General features: G+C 44.4%; 1 protein-coding gene across 2 annotated transcripts in view; it reads left to right on the top strand.

Annotated features, from left to right (window-relative positions):
- The window catches only part of LOC119400542 (thiopurine S-methyltransferase-like), a 164,220-nt gene that overhangs the window by 665 nt on the left and 141,356 nt on the right, over nucleotides 1-22,199 (top strand). The window lies entirely within an intron of this gene.

The following is a 22,199-nucleotide window of genomic DNA, read 5'->3' as shown; positions in this document are numbered from 1 at the left end:
CAGGTGTTCTACGACATAGCCACGCCTCTGCTTGGAGCTGCAATGAAAGTAACTTTCATGCTTCCCAAAAATACGCGTCCTGTATACAGGTGTAACAGTACGAGATGTAATATCGCAGTAATATTGCGTAGTACAAGCGTACATTGCCATCGGGCGTCACACCATGTCAGTATCCTAACGACATGGTGGTTTAAAGACAGCCACCCATTACAAAAGGCACACACATCACTGCCCGTATTCCCTTAAGGCCACTTAGTGGGTACATCGCAACTTCTAAAAAGTTTCTGGTTTGAAGCGTGCTACCCATTACATAAATCACACACCTTAGTGCGCGCATTCTGTTAAACACTCGTAGTGTTCGATGTGCGCACTAGGGGCAGGATATCGCTATCGCGTTCCACTCTTAATGCCGAAGCTTAAGCGGCCCCCAATTTTTAAAGACGATAGTCTTTCTTGGGGAACTTAAACGCAGAAATTTTGTTCTGTCTTTCTGTTTGTCGGCACGTCCCTCGATTCAGCCACGAGGCCAAAGTTGAACCGCTTGCCCAAGGGCCAGCCATCGTGAACGGCTGACTATGTTCATACTTGTGTATATTGTTGAGCAAAAAGCAAACATTACGCATATCTGAGGCGCAACATCACTAGGTAAGTATTAGGTGGTGGGTTCCTTTAATAGGAAATACACAGATACGTAATTCTAGAGACCCTAGTTTCTTAAGCTGCGCTGAAAATGCGACTGCGCCGAAACTTGGCTTCCTCCGTGCCCTCAGCACGAGCCAATTGTTGTGTTTCGGTTTCGGTTCAGTATTGCACTGTACGAATTCCATGGGGCGCTGCTCTGGCATTCCTGCTTTACCCAGGAAATGTGAATATAAAAGAGTGTGTGGAGAGTACTCGTTGAGTGCGGACGTTTCTTCTGCTTCGGCGCTTCGCGTCAAACCTCGTGTTCGGGCTGGCTGGCGTCCCCGCCGGTCTCGTTGGTCACCGCCGGTCTTCGCCTGCTGCTGCGCCGGGACTACCAGCCCGCAACACAGCATTCACGTTTCCCGACGTATTGCCAGATGGCGTTCATATCTCACGCAGCGCCTCTTCTATCGTCTTTAGACGACATTTGCAGCGAAGCACGCAGATATTTAACCTGTAACTCATGATTATACGTGAAAGTGGGCTGATAGGAGCGCGAAGAACAAAACAGGCATTTGCCTAAAATCCGGTATGTAGGTATAATAAACCATAAATGGTCACCTTTCAAAACATGTGCATGCCTATGCTTACAAAATCGAGCATACTGCCGTTGTGATTTCTGCATTGTGAAGAAGTTTCGCAATGTCCTTGCAAGTTGCTTGTAAAAATGCGACACCCAAACAAATTATTATAATACTTTGCTGTGGCCCTGTGTCTGGCACCATCGCCTTAAATATTTTGTATTCTCACGCACCACACAGTATGACAGTTCAATTTGATCTCGTCCGATTTGGTTACGCTGCGTGATTATAAATTCTGCATAAAATTGTTTACGTATGTCAGGAAGAACATTGCTTCCCAGGTACTACAGGTGCTGTGTTGGAAACAGCACCTTTTATATGTTTCCTTATTCTTCTAGTCGCTTCCTTACGATACGCAAACTGCATTTTGCGTGTGTTTGCCTGTGGCTGGGAGCCTGTATGAAAAAAAAATTGTTCTTGGCAGTGTGACTTCACTATTCACACCTCTGGGCTTTAGAAACGTGAATAGCTCATGCATATTCTTCCGGCATGATTTAATTGTGTCTTGTTTACTGAAAAAGTGCCGCAAGCGAGAAAATTATTCATTTTGCATGGAATCACTTTTACCGATTCTTTACGGAAGAATAGGGGCATTTCGGAAGCCCTAGTAAAGGGTTATTCGCATTATAACTTGGTGAGTTTAGTTCGAGTCTCACATCATAACTTAACTATCTTATCAGTTATTTGTGGATGCCCAAGCGGAAACAGTAACCAGTTTATTCATGTAAGTATTTTTATGTAACTTAGTTTTTTAACGGTCAAATTGTTGCTTTCAAAGGCGATCTTCGTAGGAATATTGAAGAAGACAACATGAAGTGCTTTTGGCAACATAAATAAATCAAATGGCTCTAAAAACGACATAGTGTCTCCCACACACGCTGTTGCCTTTAGAGGCAACCTTATTATTGCCACACGCGCTCCTTTGTTTCTTGTTATTACCTAACACACGTGTAACTGCTCCCTTGAGCAAACTGCGCCCGAAATGACTAGACACCATCCAGATAATTTTATAAGCTTCCGATGAGATTACACACACAACGCGAACATTAGAGCTTATCCTGTAACTTACGCGGACGCTATCGATAACGTACGAAGCTTCGAATTCTCAATGCCGACACGCTTTACCGATTGGCAGATCACTCGAGGGCCGATCCTGTGCTCACCCTATTAGTGTACTACAGCTTAAATTGCTTGTACTTTGCCTCGTTCCTTTTCCAGGCACAGGTTTGCCCAAATAAAGTTTTCATCTTGAACACGCCGACTGCTCCTTCGTGAACGTCATGACCACATGACAATATTATTGTCGCTTTCGGTCTGGTTGAATCTTAAACACCGATATCTTATATTAATGTAGCTTTCGGACGACTTGTTGAATGACAAGATAGAGTGATCTCCGTCTCCTTGGCAGCCCGGAGTTATCAGCATGAAAGCCTTCTGGGCTGACCGTGAAGTGAAAGGCACTGAAGTAGGTCGTGGACGCATTTCACTGGCCATGCGTTCCAACCTGCTACACTCTAAGAAAAAAAAAGTCAAAAGGGGGTCACGGCACCGTGACTCTCTTCGGGTATCCATTTCACCCCTTTTGGGAGGTAGAAGCAGAAAAACAGAGTTAGCATTTCTGAAGGAGTCACGGACCCTCGTGAAGCGCGTTTCGATTGGCTTCCGTGATGAAGACGCCGCCGTATATGCCTACATATCGCATGTTTGCCGTTCGGCGCCGTCGTGGCGCCATGGCTCGCCGACGGTGCCGGGCTGGCGCGGAGCCTCCGCCTCCTGTGCCAGTATCCTCGGCCTTTTGGAATGCGTTGCGTTGGTTGCGCGAGTTACGCAAGTTGCCTGTCTTGTAGTTTTGTGTTCGGGCGAATATGCGCATCTTCGGTGGCGGTGACGCTAGGCTCCGTGCTCAAAGTTGCGATTGGAGGGCGGCATATTCATGGAACTGCAGACACGGGCAACGTGTTCCCGTTAACAGTGAGTGTACTGTTTTCGTAGGTACTAATTATACAGCTTTAGTTGGGCGTTTGCAGAAGCTCCACAGAAGTAGGCTGCCAGCCAATTCCAACAGCAAGCTGCGTCCGCGGAGCTGTTGCGGATGCCCAATTGAACTGTCACTTAACGAGTTGACATCGTTATGCACGTTGCTGTACAAGATCCTATAAAATGAACGATGCAAAGAAATATCAAGGGTAATTGTTTGCTGATCGCACATTGTGTCTGCACTGCTGAAGGTGCAAGATGTCGTTTTGAGATGCGCTTTAGTCTTCTTCATAATGACATTTCCATCGACATTGAGTGTGCAGCATGCTTCCGCGCGTGGGAACGTTAAAAAACGTTTGTGTACAGAACACTTAGAGGTGGTTTTTGTTGGGTAATGGTGGCTAACGGATAATAGTTTTTGTTGGCTTAAAGACGGCAGTTTAAGATGCAGATATAGTACGATGTTTCCAGCGCGCACGCGGTAGTCACTTAAGTTGGGCACGCCTCGCCAGTAAAGTGAAAAGCTCGAGACTTTCGACGGCGCGCGTTGTTGCGGCCGCCGCCTTTGCACTCTCTCCGCTCGTTTCTGTTTCCAGTTTTGATTGTTTGCCTACACATGCGATGACGTTTGACGTTATAAATGAATCGAGTGAGTGTACGTGACTGTGAGAGCTATGTGGGGTAATTCCAGCATATGACATGTCTGATCTCGTCGTAGACGGCGTCCGTGCGCGCTGAGGGTCGTTCGAGCGCTCGCACTCTCATGTGTTTTTCTGAGTATTTAAGTACCGGTTGCGTTTGTAAAACAGGCGGTCAATAACCACTCACGACGTGCTCCTGACTGCCAGAGAATGCGCTTGAGCGTTAGAATATGCCGGCACAAAGCCGGGCTTATTCTTAAAGAAGATTTTGGAGCGAATTCTCAGAAAAAAAAGTACTTTCATTCGTTCATAGCCAGTGCCTATTGCGGAACGAAGTTCCCGGCTTCTTTCACGTGAAAATTTGTTTTCGTTGCGAAATTATTTAAAACGAAACGCACCGGTCATATGTGTGTACAGTAACGGTGTGTTGAACAAAAGATTGATTCAAATATAGATAAGCACCGTGCGTTGTTGGTTATTCCCAGAATCTCGAATCGCTTCTCCCGCCTCTTCACTCCAGTTGACAGCCACACTCGGGGAAACGAAGCTGTCGCTATGGTCTGGCGCCTCACTACTCGCGATGGGAAAATCAACAGCGGCATTCGCCCTGTCAACACTGCCTGCATCTCCCGCGCGGTTCATTCCTTGCAGACTAACTGGTTTGCACACGGCACGCATCATTCTTCGCTTGCTCCTACGAAGGTCTATCCGTTCATCATGCGCGCTTATTGGGTTCCGCTATTCCTCTTTCAGAAATTTCTGCCTTAGAAAGTGCCGCGGAACGGCTACGACCAAACCATCTCATCCGGCTATGTACCAGGCCGTTCTAACCTTGTCTACCGTGGCCCGCGCACATACCAAGTGCAAAATCTGTCGCTTACATGATGTCGAATTTAAGAGGGTACGGTAGGGTAAAGGGAGCGAAAACGAAGGTTTTTTTATTTCAGTGCTAAAAAAAGAATACACACTTTGAGCAGAAAAAAACATGCAGTAGTGCGCGCGCAGGAGCGCTCGAAGCCAATTGAAAATGGCGCCGAAAACCACGCCTCCAAATGCATGCAAGGGCTCGTTTAGATTTTTTCATCACAATTTCGATGTGTATGTGCTTTTTATGATAAATATGGTTAGATAGTCATATTCTGCCATTTTCAAAAGCACTGATTGCAAATTTTCGCACCGCGGGTGTTTTTGTAGCATAATCATTGGGTTTCGTTGTGAGCACTTTGTCCGCGTCTTCTTAAAAAGCATGACGTTTTTCTCATCACCTTTTTTGGAAATTTTTAAACATGAATGCACCCTTTCTTGAAAACTACGCAGCCAACTGCGCTGAAATTTTCTGAGATTATACAGAAATGCCTTCCAAATAGTCTCAACGTTAAACTTTAAAATAATGTCTCAGCTATAATTTAGCAAAAAAAAAAAGAATATTCCGAAAGTCTGTCCAACGCTATGTAATAGAAGAGGACAACATTTTGTTTTCAAGCAAGTACAATATAGGAACCCATTCTTTTTTGGTAGGGATTAAAGCCAGTATCATGGGCCATAAGTGTGCAAAGCTTTATGATCATGGCCTCTTTTGTTTTCGTAAAAAAGCTAGAGCCAACCACAAAATTTTACCGACCACCAAGAGCCTCTGCGCGACATTTCCGCTACGTCAGCGGCGATCGACAGCAGCGCTATGCCCAAGACTTAACAATCCCTAAATCGATGGCCTGACTACTTTCCCACTTAGAACAAATATTTGCCACCAGCCCCTCTTTAACGCGACGCGCTTTTCGGCAGCCGTGGCTACGTGCTACCGTCAGGCCCCAGAAATTGAGCGCAAGTTTCGGTTTCAAGGAACATGCGCGCTCCTAGTGGTTGCCGGGCGTCCTAAGATCTGGGTAAACGTAGTGAGGTTTATGTGGATGTTCGCATTTGTTGTCTTTGACGACTTTTTGCAAATAAAGAAATTTGGCTAAACTGTAAAGAACTCCTCGTCTATTTATTTGTCTTCTTTATTTTTTTTATTTTGTGAATCTTACATCGGGTGAAGCGCAGGAACTGGTTGACTTGTGCTCATAGCGCTTCACTCTGCTCACCCTTGTCACTCTCTCAGCGATATCACAAGTTGGATCGCGCTCGGTTATCTCGCTCGGTAGGCGTGCCCATTATGATCACGAGAAAACTAATACATTTGATGTGGCGGTGCAGCGAAGGCAAGCCGCAGTGAGCCACGTCGAGCAGGTCAACCATGCATTACACGAAGGTTACTATATCGGGGCATAACATGTTTCGCGCGGCTCTGTGGTGTGTTAAGTTCCACGATGGTTTTTCAGGTTTCCTAGTGACAACGTGTGAGCACAACTATCGGGGTCTACTATTTCAGTAGACATTCATTTTGCATTAGTAGATGAATAAACCCAGTCCTCTGCAAGCCTGACTGGATTGGCATAAGCCCAGTCTCGCTGGACTAATTCGTCGTGACGCGGCCTACCTGTTTCCGGCAAAATACGTTTAATGAAAGGCTTGAATGCGTGTTGGTGCGGCTACACAGCTTGTTCATCTTTTACTTTTTGTATGTAGATGAAATAATGTGAAGCAGTTACATGGCCCTTACTGTTCATGGAAATGCCTGTAGCCAGTTTGAAACCTTGTGGACCTTTACCTGTAATACTGTCCCTGAAATTCATGTAATGGACTCACTGATACTTTGAGAAATCGTTTAACGTGGAATGTGGCTAGAGCCAACGCTTTTACATGTAATCTTTTCTTCGTCAAGACAATGCTGCTGCCCTGACGAAGACAAGTGAACGTGCCGAAACAATGTCTCCAGCGGCATTCACTGTTAAACGATTTCTCATCGCTTCACGCCTCCATCTTCCCACGAACTTTTGTCTTCTTTGGCACTCAAGTTCGGTAAAAAAAATATGTTCGGTGTCCTATCAGACGGGATTGAGTGAAGTACGACGTGGCCTGCTCGTAATTGTAAATAATTTTCGCATTGGTTCGTATATTTTGGGTTCAATGTTTGCTCCTTATGGGCATATTTCAGTTGTGGTTTAAAGCTGCTTTTGCAGATTGACACTTTCACACTTCGTGTATGTCGCTGTTTTTTGTACGAAACGTGTCATCAATTTTTTTTTTTAATTTTCGTTGAGTTGATCCAGTTTTGTCTTATTGAGAAATCGGTCGGTTTTAGTTTGTCCACATCACAGCACAGGAACAAAATTTTATAAAATGCTTAATTGAACTTAACGAATGGCCTCGTCGGCCGAGCGGCCAGCGGATGTGCAAGAGAGCACGAACACATTCCGCTTGCATGCGAATAAGGAAAGGAGAGCTTCCGCGGCAGCCCTCCTCCTCTCGGTTTCGCGCCCTTTCCCTCTTTCTGCTGACCTCACCAGTGACGTCATGAAAAAAAATGTTTTGTTGGTGAATTATTTCTAGTGGAATACCCGGCAGCCGCCAGTGGTGGAAGCGGCGCTGCCGCAGCGTATCATCATGCTCGAGCGCGCCTCATAAGGTTTAGGGAGTTTCCGTCCCCTGCTACCGTCTCGAGGGTAGTATATCAGCATAGCTGTTATAAGTCGCAATCTTGCTCAAAAAGTGATATCTACCCAGTGCCCCACCGTTCGAAGCACGCCGCGATAGCTTTGATTTTGCTATCGGAATAGAAGTGGTGCGCTTGGGCCGCGGATAAGCGCTTTTTTTTAACATAGCGGATTAAAAATATGCTGACCAGCAGTAGAAAACTTATATACCAGTGATTAACAAGAAGACCCGTTTCCGGTCCAGTGCTGCGCTCGACGGTAGGTGGCGCACCGCTAGGTGGCGCGGACCGGCAGGCTGGCACGCGCTCGCATAGTCCGTAAACTTTCGTGGTCGACTGTACGTCAAATCTTGCACCTCAAACTAAAATGTGGTGCTCTAATGATCAAAAAAAGTAGGCACGGCTACAGGAAAAAAAATTGCACCGTATAAAGGCCACAGCATTCCCAGTCTACAGGCAAAATTTTACAATAAAATATGATGAAACAGGTATTGAGATATAAGGACGAAAAAAAGATGACACATTGACCCTATCACAGCCCCATAAGTGCACACAAAAAAGCAACACGATTGCGTCGTGTTCTGGCGGCAGCTGCGTAACGGCGATTAACGCACAATACGTGTATTCCGCGCATGCGTGTACATGCCCGTGCATCTTATCACCTAAAGCCTTCTCACCCTGCCGTACGTCACCCTGCTGGATACCCCGTGACGTTAACCAAACTCGCATTTACACTGCCTCTTTGAAGTGAAGGACACTACGAATGCAGCGACAACAACCGCAGGGCGTTTCACTAGGTGGCCTAGTCACACAGACAACGAACGTACCATCCGTAATTTTCAAAGCAGGTTTGTGCAGTTTTATTCTTACAGAATCGATTCGCGCTTGCTGTTTCGTGCTGTCCCCACCGCTATTATAGTGTGTTTCCCTTGCAATGTCTAAGGAAATCGGGCATCTTTTAAGCAAGCCTTTATTACTCGCAGATTTGAGAGGAGGGGTCCCACGTGAAAAACCCGGAGCTGGCGAGCGTACAGAAATTCGGTCCTCGCCGCTGCTCCGGTCACCTGTGTATTTGCATGCGCCGTTTTCCAATAATTGGCGCTGTCTCGATTCTGATATTGTCGGCCATGAGCCGTTTCTGATAGAAATCCTACTTCTCATCGGGGTTACTTGTCATTTTACGTTGCCACATTTCATTGTTGCCTGTATATGCGCGTGTGGCCGTCGATGTTGCCTGTAGCAAGTGAAGTATTGCACCGCTAAGCACGCGGATAAAGGTATGATTCCTGACGTGGAGGAATGCAATGCGCATGTTCAGGTTAGTTGGTAATCCATAGTTCTTATTTCGTGAAAAGTTCTGAGACAAGGACTGAAAAGTCCCATGCAAAATGGTATGCCCAACTGCCAAAAAAAAAAACATAAGTGTTCCAGTAAGCGTCAGTGCGCGCTTTGGAGAATGCAAAGATGCTGTTGTTTATTCGTTTCCTTTGTCATGTGGCAGCAAATATGTGGCAGAGACCAGGCATTGACCGAACGACCGCCTCAGGAAGCGTTCTCATAATTTCCGGGGTGGTTTACACAGTCACGTGGCTACGTGTTGCCGAAGCTGTGGATGAACGCCTTAATCTAAAAATGTGCAGCGATCTACGGTCATGCTGACCAAAGTACACGGGAAATAACAGAAGCAGCAGAAATGGCCGAGGTTTATCACCAGTTAATCAGTGTGCCGTCTCTTGCCCTACGAAAGAATTGGGCTTTCTAGGTGGAGCATGTAATATCGACGAGCGAATTATTTCATACGTCTTTTCATATCCAGGTATAATTGATACTTTTTTATCTCGTAAGCTCACCAGTTGTCACTTTAGCGTGTTGATTTGTGGATGCGGAGATTGCGCAGGCGCGCGGTAAACATTGCAAATATGTATCCGAACAGTGAAAATTTAGTTGAAAGTTTAGCGCTTGTCCGTGTGGCAAATGTTTTTTTAGAACAAAGATACCTTTTGAAGACACGCGCACTGCGAACTTCGCTTGCCTCTATTTTCCCGTAGGCCAAGGACTGCTGAATTTTTTATGACCTGTAATGAGAACTGTGAATAGCGTTTAAGCAACCAAATACGCCGATGAAATACTTTCGGGAACAATCTACGCAAAAGAGGACATCATTGCCTTTCCTATCTTAACAGGTTTAAATATGAGGGCTTCACTTGACAAAACTAAGCTTTGCTGATGAGGCGTGCCATATTGTGTGGGACTGCACATTCATTTTCACCACTTCGGTTTTTAACGACCATTCAATAGTGAGTGATCCGGTGTTTCGGCATTTCGCAAATATCGCAATGTGGCAGCAATGACTGTAATTGAAACCGCTTCCCGGATCTTTGTAGCGGCACAGTTTAGGCGCTCAGCTACCACGGCAGGGTCTTTGGATTAGCGAATATTTTTTAAAGAATTTTGTGAGCAACAGTACTAATTGAGTCGAATATTCCACTTGAATGTGTAAGACTGTTCTTGCGCGGGAACTGAAGGCCTGCAAAAGTCTTCTTGTGGAAGTCGAACAGTATTATGAAAATACGAACGTCGTAATTAAAAATGTTCCTTGCAAACCACAGGAGAACCTACGCAAGCTAATTCATAGAATTCCCCTAAAACTGAGCGCTTCCAATTTGATGTTACTCGCTGCGTGCCGACAAAGAAGTTAAAAGGAAACACATGCGCCGAGCAATCTAGGTAGTTAAGCGTCGCGAGTTCGACACCTGACCACGCCAGCCATTCTTAGATGAGGGCTTAATGTAGAAATATCTGTGTGCTGAGATTAATGTGATCATTCGAGATGGTGCAGGTGGACGAGACGTAATTCGGACTCGCACAGTACGGCGCACGGCGCAATCTTATCGCGGTTTCGTCAATTAATCATTTAAAATTACCATTAACAGTACAGATATACCTGTGCATTTAAGCTGGAAGAAAACGTTCGCGGTGTTCTTCGTGCAAAAGCTAGCATTCCAGAATTAATATGCTCGGTCGAGATTATTTTCTTCAATAACATGTTTAGACCTAAAACGAGTTAAGCTCGTTTTATGCCTGGCCACAGCGCAGGGGTTCCAAGTAAATTGGAATATGCACGCGACGCTAGTGGCGAAATTACATGCAGACGGGATATTCCGCCAACTGCTTCATTGAGTATCCCGAATGCAAGGGGTCATTAAGCCTCGGTCACTCGCGGAATCATGTCATGATCCCATGCTTTGAATACCAAGCGCTCTGGCACCGTCATTCCTGTATTTTGCCAAAGTATGGTAGGCCCCTGTGCAGTCCGCGAGGTAGGGAACGTGTCGCTCAATGGCCAAGCAATGCTTACTCTTTCGTGTCCACCGTCTTCTTTTCACGTCCAATCGGCGGAATATTTACTCGTATGCTTACAACAGAGAAACGATAACTTTTGATGAAAAGCCTTGAATGAAGGAGGAGATTGCGGAATCATCATGTGTAGGGTGGATATTCGAAATATTAAAAAGAAGACATTTGGTGTATGAAATGTGTGTGCAACAATTAGTAATGTAACGTTGTTTGAAGGTTGTAGAGCGAAGGAAGCTAGTTTTTTAAAAATGCCTAGATATGCGAAATTTTATTATAGCTGCTACAAAGTTGATGAGGCTTATCAACTTTGTTTTGAAAATAAGTGTTGCTTCTTTTTATCCGCAACTGCAGCCATGTTTCGCGAGCGAGGCTGATCTTGAACACCCTTACATGAACGCTCGCAATTTTTGCAGTAATTATACAGGTTAAAGTGAACGAAAAATGTTTATGCACAGATTTTTTCCCCGTGACTAAGCCATTAGATCATACCTTTCATACTACAACATTTGCGCCTCTATTTTGCTACTAGAAGCACGACCTTGGAATTACTGTAAATTTTCTGAAAGTTCAGTGATGATTTCGTTGCGGATAGCTTTTGATGACTGAATCTTATATTGTGTGTAAACTCAAGCTTGAGAAACATGGCTTCATCATGTGCCAATATCAGAAGCCATCACACGTAGCTCTACAGGCAACTTTAAGCCACTATAACATTGCTGAGGTCTGGTACATTTGTGAAAAAAGAATTGGGGGACCCTTAAACTTCGCCTTTAAGAGTAGAACGCAATAGCGAAATCCGGCCCCTAGTGCGCACTTCAATCACTAAGTGCATACTGATTAATTTGTATTGTTACACACACACGCACACAGACACACACACGCGCGCGCGCGCGAATGGTACAGCTTTTTGATCTAAAGCAAGAGCCGCATGGCCTTTAAGATACACGCCGCGCGCTCGCAATCTCGGAGGCCATGAAGAGTCTCACAATGCCTCACAGATGGCAGCACATTATCTAGCGCTTGCTGTTTGCTTGTTGATATATTTTCCGCTAGATGGACATAGTTGTCCATTTTTAGAGCTGTTTGAAAGGTCGTGTGTGTTTTTAGCGGCGACGGCTGCACTATCTCGGCCTTTTTCGACATAGTTTGATGGCCTCCCAAATGCGCCTAAAAATCGCCGAATGGGCTCGTTTTCGTCGTGGCACCTGTCGAACAAAATGCGTTAAGGAGGCTCCTTCCACTACATGCATTTATGTAGTGTTTTTTTCCGAAGCAGCTGCGAGTAACATCGTGGCTTCGTGGTAGGACACCTGCTTGCCACGCGAACGGCCTGGGTTCGATCTTTAATGGGACCGAAATTTTTATTCTTTATTTTATTTGCTTCTTTCTCGATTTTTCGCTCACGGTCGATTTTTCGCTCACAACCAACGGTGCCGACGCCGACGGCGGAATTTCTGCGACACAAGCTCTCTAACGCTATCGCGTTAAAACACGAGAACCTAACCACTGTTATGGCTGGGCAAAGATACTTTAAAATTGTATCGCGACACGATACAAGATACTCAGGCAAGAAGTATTGGAGATACAGATACAAGATACTGCCGCAATAACTGTATTCGATACGATACTCGGCGATTGTATCTTAAGATACTTCGATACATTCTCAAATTTATTATAGATCCATATAATGTAGCAGCAAACGCCTATGCACGAAAATGTCGGCTTGAAAATTTCTTAACGGTGACCTATTTTGTTTCATTTGAATGAAATGTCGGTTAGTGTCTCAAAAGTTTTGCCCTTCTTGCTCAAAGTACGTTAGTTTCTTTTCCAAAGCAACGTATTGCGGTTTGCTTTAGCTTCTAAACAGGACAACTCTTTATACACTTCGCTGACAGTTGTTCTTGCTTGTCATTTTTGCAAATGGCGGGAGTCGCTGCTAAGCTTGCCGACCAATTAGCGGGTTGCCATATAACGACAATAAATTCAATAACAAGCCTTCGCACGACGGCGCAAATACCGGTGTGGACTTTTACCTAGTCCGTAAAAGACAGTTTGCGCAATACCGCATATCCGGACAGGTGTACATCAGCAACAACGCTGGTAGCAAGATTTTTTTTGAGGGGGGGGGGGAGGCATGGTCTAGTCTAGGAGTTTGGGACCGTTCGCTAGCGGCCCGGCTCGCATACATGACCGTCTTCGTCCCATTTGTTTTTATTTTCTTAATAAGCATATTCGTGAGCTAAACAGACATGACTGGTCTGAAGGATTCCTTTCGTGAAGAACGTGTAGTCACCATGTGCTGAAACATAACCGTGGAACAAAGACTCTATATTTCAGAATCCGCGTCCAGATTTCACGTGTTGTGTACATCGGTGTCGATGTTTCTCGAATGCTGACTCCAAATCTCCTTCAGAAATGACCTATATATGAGATATTGGAAAGAGTTCCTTTCAAATGGCGACGTCATTTTGTTCAAGCTCTCTCCGACCCCCGATCCCAGCATCTTCACTGTCCCGGCCCTTGGAACTATATTTTGCCACTGCGGCCCACAGGCTATAAGCTGAGTTTGAGACCCCTGGTGTATACGTAGATGACGTAAAACTGCAATGAATTTTCATATTCTACTTATCAGCTGGCGTAAAGGATTCTTTGTTAATATACTCACTAACGTGCAATTTTTTAGCAATTTTTCTTACAGAGAGAACATGTGCAACGCAGAAACGTCTCAGAAGTCTTTGTATAGTTGCACAAAGCGTCGCAGGACACCGCCGCCATTCGCGCTATTGCCGCTTATAGCTCCCATTACGTGCCGATTAGTAATACAAAAAATATTTAAGAAGGCCTAAAACAGGAAAACAAATACAATTAAAATGGAGAGGTGGTTCTGCATCAAACTTTCACGTTGAATGAATGCAGAAACACAATACCCACGGCGTCTTTAATAGCCATATAACCATGAAGTATCGTCACCTTACCTGTTGAGACAATAGAAAATTCAGTGCCTATGGAAAATTTCCTGAAACGGCTCGGTAGGACGCTCATGAGCAAAATAGAGCATTCAGTAAAACAAAGTTTCTCGAATCCCCTTCCTAACATTTTTTTTGATGGCTCCTAATGATTTCCATTGTTATAATGTAAACTCAATTTCGCTATTTTCCTAAGCGGTAAGCAGAATGTTTTGCACCGTATACTCAAGGCACGCCCACATAATTATATATTTGTTTTCAAAATCGCCTTTGCAACGTGTAAATGTGTAAGCAGTAGTACAAATAAATCAGACAGTAGAAGAATAAAAGCAGAGATCTTATTTTGGTAGCGCGTTACAAAAGACATACGTCAGCAACCAGACCGAAAAACAGTACAGAGACATAGGTAATGTATGGGATGCAAAATGACAGCTAAAAAAGCACTTGTGCTAATAATCAAATTATGATTTCATAAATTCCTTGAATAAATGTAACAGGAATTGAAAAATACGGTACGCCAAGATATTTTCTGCTGGGTAAACACTTGCTCTATTAGATCTAGCATCAGTACCAGTACGTTAATATTCTAATATTAATATTCATCAGTACCATACGTTAATTCATTGCATGCAGTTCAAGCTTACAATCACGAGATTCTTCAAATCGCTGATATGTAAAATCCAGGAAACGCAAAGGAACCCCATTCTCACACGCACCACATTTCCTTATGAATCAAGACGCAAGGGAATCTTCAATAACGACACTGTAGCAACATCAGAATTTGCGCGATAGACGCCACACGCAGTGGAGTACGCGGCGCAGGACAGTGACTAAGAGCAAGTGTCGCGGCATCGGCGCAACCAAAAAGAAAAAAAAAATAGAGAAAACAAAATGTACGTGGGCTCGGCGTACAATTCCGCGCGCTTGTCTTCCTCATAACCTGCCCTCACTGGATGACTCTGGTGTAAACATAAAGAAAACGTCACTGCCCTTAGACTTATTCAGATGGCTTAGTGGCACCGGTACCAGCTTGAGAAGCGGAGCTTGGCCAGCGATTATTGTTTCGCACGGCTGTGTTGCAATAGTAGTATCTTGTATCTTAAGATATACGATACATTATGGAATGTATCGGAAATACAGATACAGATACTCGTTTTTCGAGACGTATCGCGATACAGATACAAGATACCCATAGAGTAAGATAGTATCTAAGATACATGTATCTTTGATACTGCCCAGCACTGCCACTGTTATATGGAGAGTTGGTTTGCTAGTGCTAAGAGAGAGAGAGAGAGAAATGCTTTAATGAAAATCAGCTATTGTCAAAACAGTTGTGCAAATGATTCACAAAAAGAATTTAACAGCGACAGATCCCTCACGACACATATAAACGTTTTGCAACAGGCTTCAATTTGAAGTAGCACACACAAACTGCTTCCTGCGGAAAATGCACCGATCCAGGTGACGTGAATGCTGCTGTGGTCATTAAATGAGTACGTTGGTGACATTCTTCTGTAATACCTAAAGTACGCAAATGAAACAAAGAAAAAGTTAGAGAACAAAAACTGGCAAGTTTTGACAGCCGCGCTCTCGCATTTCAAAAATTACTTCGACCGTGGCCTGAAAATCATGTGCACCAAAGAGGTGAACATTTTGGGACGTCGTAGTGGACGCTGGACTAGATAAGCGCTTGTAATTGCCAGCAATTTGTAGCAACAGACGAAGTGAAGTGATGTGTTATTCCGTCTACTGTTGTTAAAATTGCATAGAAATACGCTCCCTGCAAGCTAACTGTCCATGGTCATGGTATTTTATTTTTTGTTTCCACTTGCTGGCGTTTTTTTTTCGTTCTTTGACTTTCTTTTTTTGTTGTTTGGTAACAACTTCTTTTTTTTGTGCTCCAGAACTTGTACAAATGAAAGGCCCAGAAGATATAAACCTCAACCTGTCCACAGCAAGCCAGCTAGAAGACAAGAAAAAATATGTTTTGCAAGGTTTCTTCTTGATATCTTATATCGATAGAAAAGCCGCGTGGCGGTTGCCGCGGTGGTGTAGCGGTTTCGATGCTCGGCTGCTCATCCGAAGGTCGCAGGTTCGATCCCATCAGCGGCAGTCGCATGCTGATGGAGGCGAAATGCTAGAGACCCGTGTACTGTGTGATGTCAGTGCACGTCAAACAACACCAGATAGACATACAATTAACTTTAATTAAACAACACCAGATGGTGGAAATCTCTGGAGCCCTCCACTACGGCGTCCCTCATAATCATATAATGGTTTTGGAACGTTAAACCCCAAATATTATTAAAGCCGTGTGGCCTAACAGACACTACTTCCAACATGTGTTCGGCATGCGCGTATATCATTTTCTTTCAGAGCCGTCGCGACACCGCGTGCTTATCTCGAGCGATAGAGTTCGCTGTTTTTAATGTTTCGAGTTTCAAAATCGCATTTAAATTTCAATCAGTGAACTGTCTACATCGCTTATGATGCTGCTATGCGCGCAACAAATTGTATGGGTATTTTAAACGTGTGTCAGCCTGCAAAGTTGGAGCCGATATTCGTTCTGGCAGACTAGATGCCTTTAGCAAAATGCGAGAGTTTATTGGTCAGCTGCCTGCTCGTAAAAATATCACGTGATTCGTGACGTCAGCAGGCAGAAAAAGATTGTTCCACACTAGCCGTCATAGCTACTAGCAGCGCTAACACCCCTAGGTTTTAAATGCACATATTTACCCCAGAAATTGGACGGGGTTGACCACGGTTGTAGCTCAGTCGTAGAGCATTGGACGCGTTATGGGAAGGTCGCAGGCCCGGTTCTTGCCAGCGGCAACTTATATTTTCGTGCACTGTACTTCCTTCACATTGACCTCACAATTACTACAAATAACATCCTCTGTACTTTCCTTCGCTTCCTCGCCTGTTATTTCAAGTCAATGTTTTGTCTAGCAAAGAAAAACAAACCCTTAAAAATCCCCCTTCTTTCGTTCATTAATATAAGCTGAACGGCATACAGCAACATTCGTGCAATAGCAAATTAAACACAATGAGTTATTAACGCGGATAATGAACTAGATCTTTGCACTTGTGACGCTAAGATGATATTAAGTTAACAACGTTACACATGCAGAAACAAGCAGTGCACAGGATGAATAATTCAACTCAAATTTGTGACACTATAAGCAGCATAAGACGAAAACTGTGTCGCATATAGAGTTTTTCTGCAGCAATGTTATCGTCAATTTACTTTACATCCTAATGAAGTCCTGGCTAACGCATGCCCTGTAGGCGGGACGCTTCAAAACTCGAGTAAACTCCCGGCTATAGTAGGCCTTCGAAAAGGAGTTAGCTGTGACAAGCATATATAAAAAACGTGAACCCTTCCCCGCCGCCTTATAGACGGCCTGCAGTATTAGTGGCGCGTCGGTATGGGTCGCATAAATGAGAATCATGGCTACAGCTCAGCGTATGCTCCCGCCTGTCATAACTAGTCGGCGCAAGGGTCGGTGTATACGCATGCGCCGACAGCGTCAGCCGCAAAGGCGAGCAATGGTGCGAGGAGGTATACGCATGGAGCTAAGTACGCACTCTCTCTTGCGTGCGTGCTAGGGAATAGGGGGCCGCTACGCTCTCCGTTACACTCCGCTTCTGCTGTATTTCCGCAGAGAAAAGAAAGGAATAAACTTTGCTAAAACGGCTGCTTGGGCGAGTTGGTTCATGATTAAGATAGATTTAGCAGCGCAAAAAGGACAGGACATTTAGGAAGGACACACACACATAGCGCTGCACTCACAACTGATTTATTACTTCGAACGCAGGGCCTTTTTGTAGGCACGCGTCGGAGCAACAGAAGATAACATCGAGAAAAGAAACGGTGGGAACCACGTGACACTGCTTGCCGAAAAGACAATCTACCGACGGTAACCGCGCAGTCGAAAAATTCTTACGCTACAAAGTACGCCCCCGATATGAAAGAAGTGACACTTTAATTGATCTTAAAACCAACCCGCAATCGAGAAAAGCCAGAGCAGCCACACAAGAAAGATAAAAAAGGTATAAAACGTTAAAAACTAAAATGAAACTAAATGAAATGAAATGAAACTAAATAAGTAAATAAATAAATAATGAAACTAAATAAATGAAACTAAATTTCCCTCTCAAATAAGGAAGTTAGGTACCTACGGCGCATACCTTTTTAATAGTTTTTACCCTGTCCTTTACACAATAGTCTTTACCATGTGCTCTACACATTTCCTATATTTTCATTTTAGTTTTTAACGTTTATACCTTTTTTATCTGTCTTGTGTGGCTGCCCTGGCTTTTCTGGATTGCCGGTTGGCTTTAAGATCAATTATAGTGTCACTTTTTTCATATCGGGGGCGTACTTTGTAGCGTAAGAATTTTTCGACTGCGCGGTTACCGTCGGTAGATTGTCTTTTCGGCAAGCAGTGTCACGTGGTTCCCACCGTTTCTTTTCTCGATGTTCTCTTTCTGTTACTCCGACGCGTGCCTACAAAAGGCCCTGCGTTCGAAGTAATAAATCAGTTGTGAGTGCAGCGCTATGTGTGTGTGTCCTTCCTAAACGTCCTGTCCTTTTTGCGCTGGTAAATCTATCTTAAAGAAAGGAAGGAGGTAAAAACGACAGTTCGAAGACATTGTGCGGCGGGATGGGGGTTGCGTTTTTGGCGCGAAATGGGTTCGTTTTAGCGCATTCCACGACAGGGGCGGATGGTTGATAGGTTGGTGTGGTTTGTTGAGCGTGTCGCGTGAGCCGGTACTCGGCCGCCATGGAAAAATTCTTTATCTCAATATTAAGGGGGTGTTGCGAGGACATAGCGACATCCCATTGCACGTGCAATGGCTACAGGCAAGCTGTTGACGCACGATTACACGACGCTTAGGCGCCATTTCTGTCTAGCTGGTGCGCTCACTGCGGACACAGCCCGGCGCATCATGCCCGCCCGGGTGAGTGTTCTTCTTTCTTCACATATATGTTCGCGCTGTTAGTGTTCACATTGTTGCATGCCTGCGCTGATATATAAGAATGACGGTACTGAACTGCCAGAATATTCTTTTGATGGCTTTTGAAATAACTATACGGGAACGCGTGCGAGTAACTATACGAGTATACGAGTACTCATTTTTGTTGTAATCGTCATCCGTCTCTATAGTCGCCCACGTGTTGTTGTGCTGGTTGCATTTATTGTGAACTCTCATACAGTTAAGACGCTTTCGTTGCTCTTGACAGGTGTCACTGAGATAATCATTTCGTGTCGCTTGGCAAGCTGTGTAATTTTAGCTCTCGCCTGGCTTCTTATCTATCGTCTAGCAACTGTTCTCTGCATTTATTGTCGATGATACAATGCGGCAATCAAAGGAAGCATATTTTCGCTAGCAGTTGAATGATGTTAGGATCTGCTTTCATGGTAGATCATTATACTTCGCATTTACATTTATTTTTTTTTACCTTTGGAAAGCGAAAAATTGTTTCCACAATCAAAACGTAATAAAACTGCACTTAAGAGTACCGAAGACGTTAGTATCATTTCAGTGGATCAGGCACTCATAGATACGACCAGCGGCATGTCTTGTTTCTAGGAGGCAAAATCAGCAATTTCACTTTCTGAATAGCGACAATCTTTAAAACGCGTTTTGCTTCCTAATTTCTGACAAGTTTCAAAGCCAGCTTCATTCGTCCTCGTGAATACATGTGCGTATTTACTGCGCCCCTCCTATGATTTCTGTGGTTTCTGGTCACATTTGCCCAATGGTCTTATGCAGTGCCAAGTCAAGTGTAAGCAAGTACATCAGTGCATCACGCGCGAGCTGTCGTGCCTGCGCAAACTGCAGATCTCAATGAAGATAAAGTAATGCGTCATATGAAATTTAGGCGTTAGCTAGTTGATGGTAATTTTGTTCTCTCATCCATTTTCATGCGATGCAACAGCGATATATAACCGTGGTTGCATACAAGTACTGTTGCTTCCGTTGGCAGCTTATTATTTATGTTGGATTGCTCATTGTTAATCCTCGCGATAGTATGCACAAAATTTGAATACGTTAACAGGTGACCAAGAGCCAGGCGCAGTTTCATCGAGCAACTGGCCAGGAGCTCGCGCCTTGCAAGTTCTCGAGCAGCAGCAGCAACACCTGCCGTGGTGTTGTTTACAATGCTGTAACTGAGCATACGATCTTTCTTTCTGTGTTGTTTATTCATTTCTTTTTTTTAGGGGCGAAGCTCCTTAAGGCGGCACCCGTTCGTCCCTCGTAGTCGTAGTAGTGCGTAACCAGTCGTAACGCTAGTACCAGATCTTGACCTCCAAGGTGGTGCCGGTGGGAGATTTTTCCTGTGCGTTGTTGAACACTAAAAAATTCATAGCGTGCGCGTTAATTAAAAGCCGAATTCTTCTGTCTCTCATTCCCCATTAGCAGCCATTGGCATGTTCCAGTAGGAAACGTTAATAGAAGTAGAAGTGTAAGTGTTAGCTAAAAGCCGACTTCTTCTGTCTCTCATTCCCATTAGCAGCCATTGTTTACCTCCAAGGTAGTGCCTGGTGAGATTTCTCCTGTGCGTGATTAAACAATAAAAATTTTGTTCAAAACGCCGTTGATTGATGAAATAAACCAACGAAAGACGCCACATGTTTTCGAAAAGCAAAACGAAAGAACGCCAGATGTTTCTAAAGCAAAACGAAAAGACGCCAGCTGCTTAACGAAAGACGCCAGATGTTTTCTAAAGCAATGGTTTTCTAAACAATGAAAATTCACAGCGTACGTGTAAAATTAAAGTGAGCTGCAAGTCGTCATAACTCATCGAACCTTTAGTATAAACGCGCCCGATCTCACGTCGGTGATGATGTACTGGGCAGAATTCATGGAAGATTCACGGTTTACCGATGAACCTCCGCAGCTTCGCCCACTAATCATCATTCACTCCGTGGATATGCTGTGATTTTTTTTTGCGTTTCACTTCCATCTAAATATCGCCGCCGAAACGAATAAGTTTTAAAGACGATAGTCTTTCTTGGGATACTTAAGCGGAGAAATTTTGGTCTGTCTTTCTGTCTTCCTGTTTGTCGGCACGTCACTCGATTCAGCCTCTCGGCCAAAGTTGAACCACTTGCCCAAGGGCCAGGCATCTTGAACGGCTCATTAGGTTCATAGTTGTGTACATTGTCGATCAAAAAAGCAAAGATTTCGCATATCTGAGGCACAACATCACTAGGTATTAGGTGGTGTGTTCCTTTAATAGAAAATGCATACATACGTAATTCTAAAGACCCTAGTTTCTTAAGCTGCGCTGAAAATGCGACTGCGCGTTAAACTTGACTTCCTCCGTGCCCTCTGCACGAGCTCATTGTTGTGTTTCGGTTTCGATTCTGTATTTACACTGTACGATTGCCATGAGGAGCCGCTCTGGCATTCCTGTTTTAGCCAGGCGACGTGTAAATAAAAGTGTGTGGAGAGTACTCGTTGAGTGCGGACGTTTCTTCTGCTTCAGCGCTTCGCGCCAAACCGCGTGTTCGGGCTGGCTGGCGTCCCCGCCGGTCTTCGCCTGCTGCTGCGCCGGGACTACCAGTCCGCAACACAGCACTCATGTTCCCGACGTATTGACAGATGGCGTCCATATCTCACGCAGCGCCTCTTCTATAGTCTTTAGACCACATTTGCAGCGAAGCACGCAGATACGCGGCCAATTTTTTAATTATTCATTGGCTGCTACCATTCAAATATTCGCCGCGACTGGCATTCGCCTGTTATTGAAGACATTCGTTTGCAATATTGTTGAATATTGTGCAACCATATTTCAAGGCACGTTTGCCTGCCACTTCATTTACTTAACGAATAAATCGTGAGTCTATTGTAAAACTGCTTTCCTTGTACTTTCCTTGTACGTGATTCTCATCAAATTGCGACTGTGCTGTGGTTTTCACTTGCAGCCGACATTCGAAACACAGCTTCACTTTTAAGAAAAACTGGAAGTTTCATGGAGTAGTTCAAGAAGGTCAAAGTCATACTCGGTCAGATGTGCAATGCCCGCATGTATTTCGTGAAGATCGATGAGTATTTCTGAAGAAATCATGCTAATCTTTCTTTCATAACTGCAGTAAGTTTATGATTAAAACACTATTAGAGTGCTTCATTAGCAACTTCTGAAAACACTTTCATATTTGTAACTCCTGTGACGCTGTCTGCGCGAAATTCGACAAGGCGTATAACACATTGAAAACGTCCGTTTACCAGGTAGAAGTTTTTCTTTGACGGGCGAAAACACCAGGTGATCTAAGAACATAACGTCGCATGTGTCCTCTGCTTTTCTTTTTTTTTCGTCAGGATGACATGCCAGCATCCCGCCTATCGCCTGACCGCAGAATTTGGAGGAAGTACCACAACAAGGCGTTCTACTGCGATCAAGTGCAAGAGAATGTGAAACTTTCGGTTGGCACACATCCAGAGAAAG

The sequence above is a fragment of the Rhipicephalus sanguineus genome, chromosome 7 (genome assembly GCF_013339695.2).
Source record: "Rhipicephalus sanguineus isolate Rsan-2018 chromosome 7, BIME_Rsan_1.4, whole genome shotgun sequence".
Taxonomy (NCBI): domain Eukaryota; kingdom Metazoa; phylum Arthropoda; class Arachnida; order Ixodida; family Ixodidae; genus Rhipicephalus; species Rhipicephalus sanguineus.
Note: the sequence above shows the minus strand (reverse complement) of the source record. Positions and strands in the feature narration are given on the sequence as shown.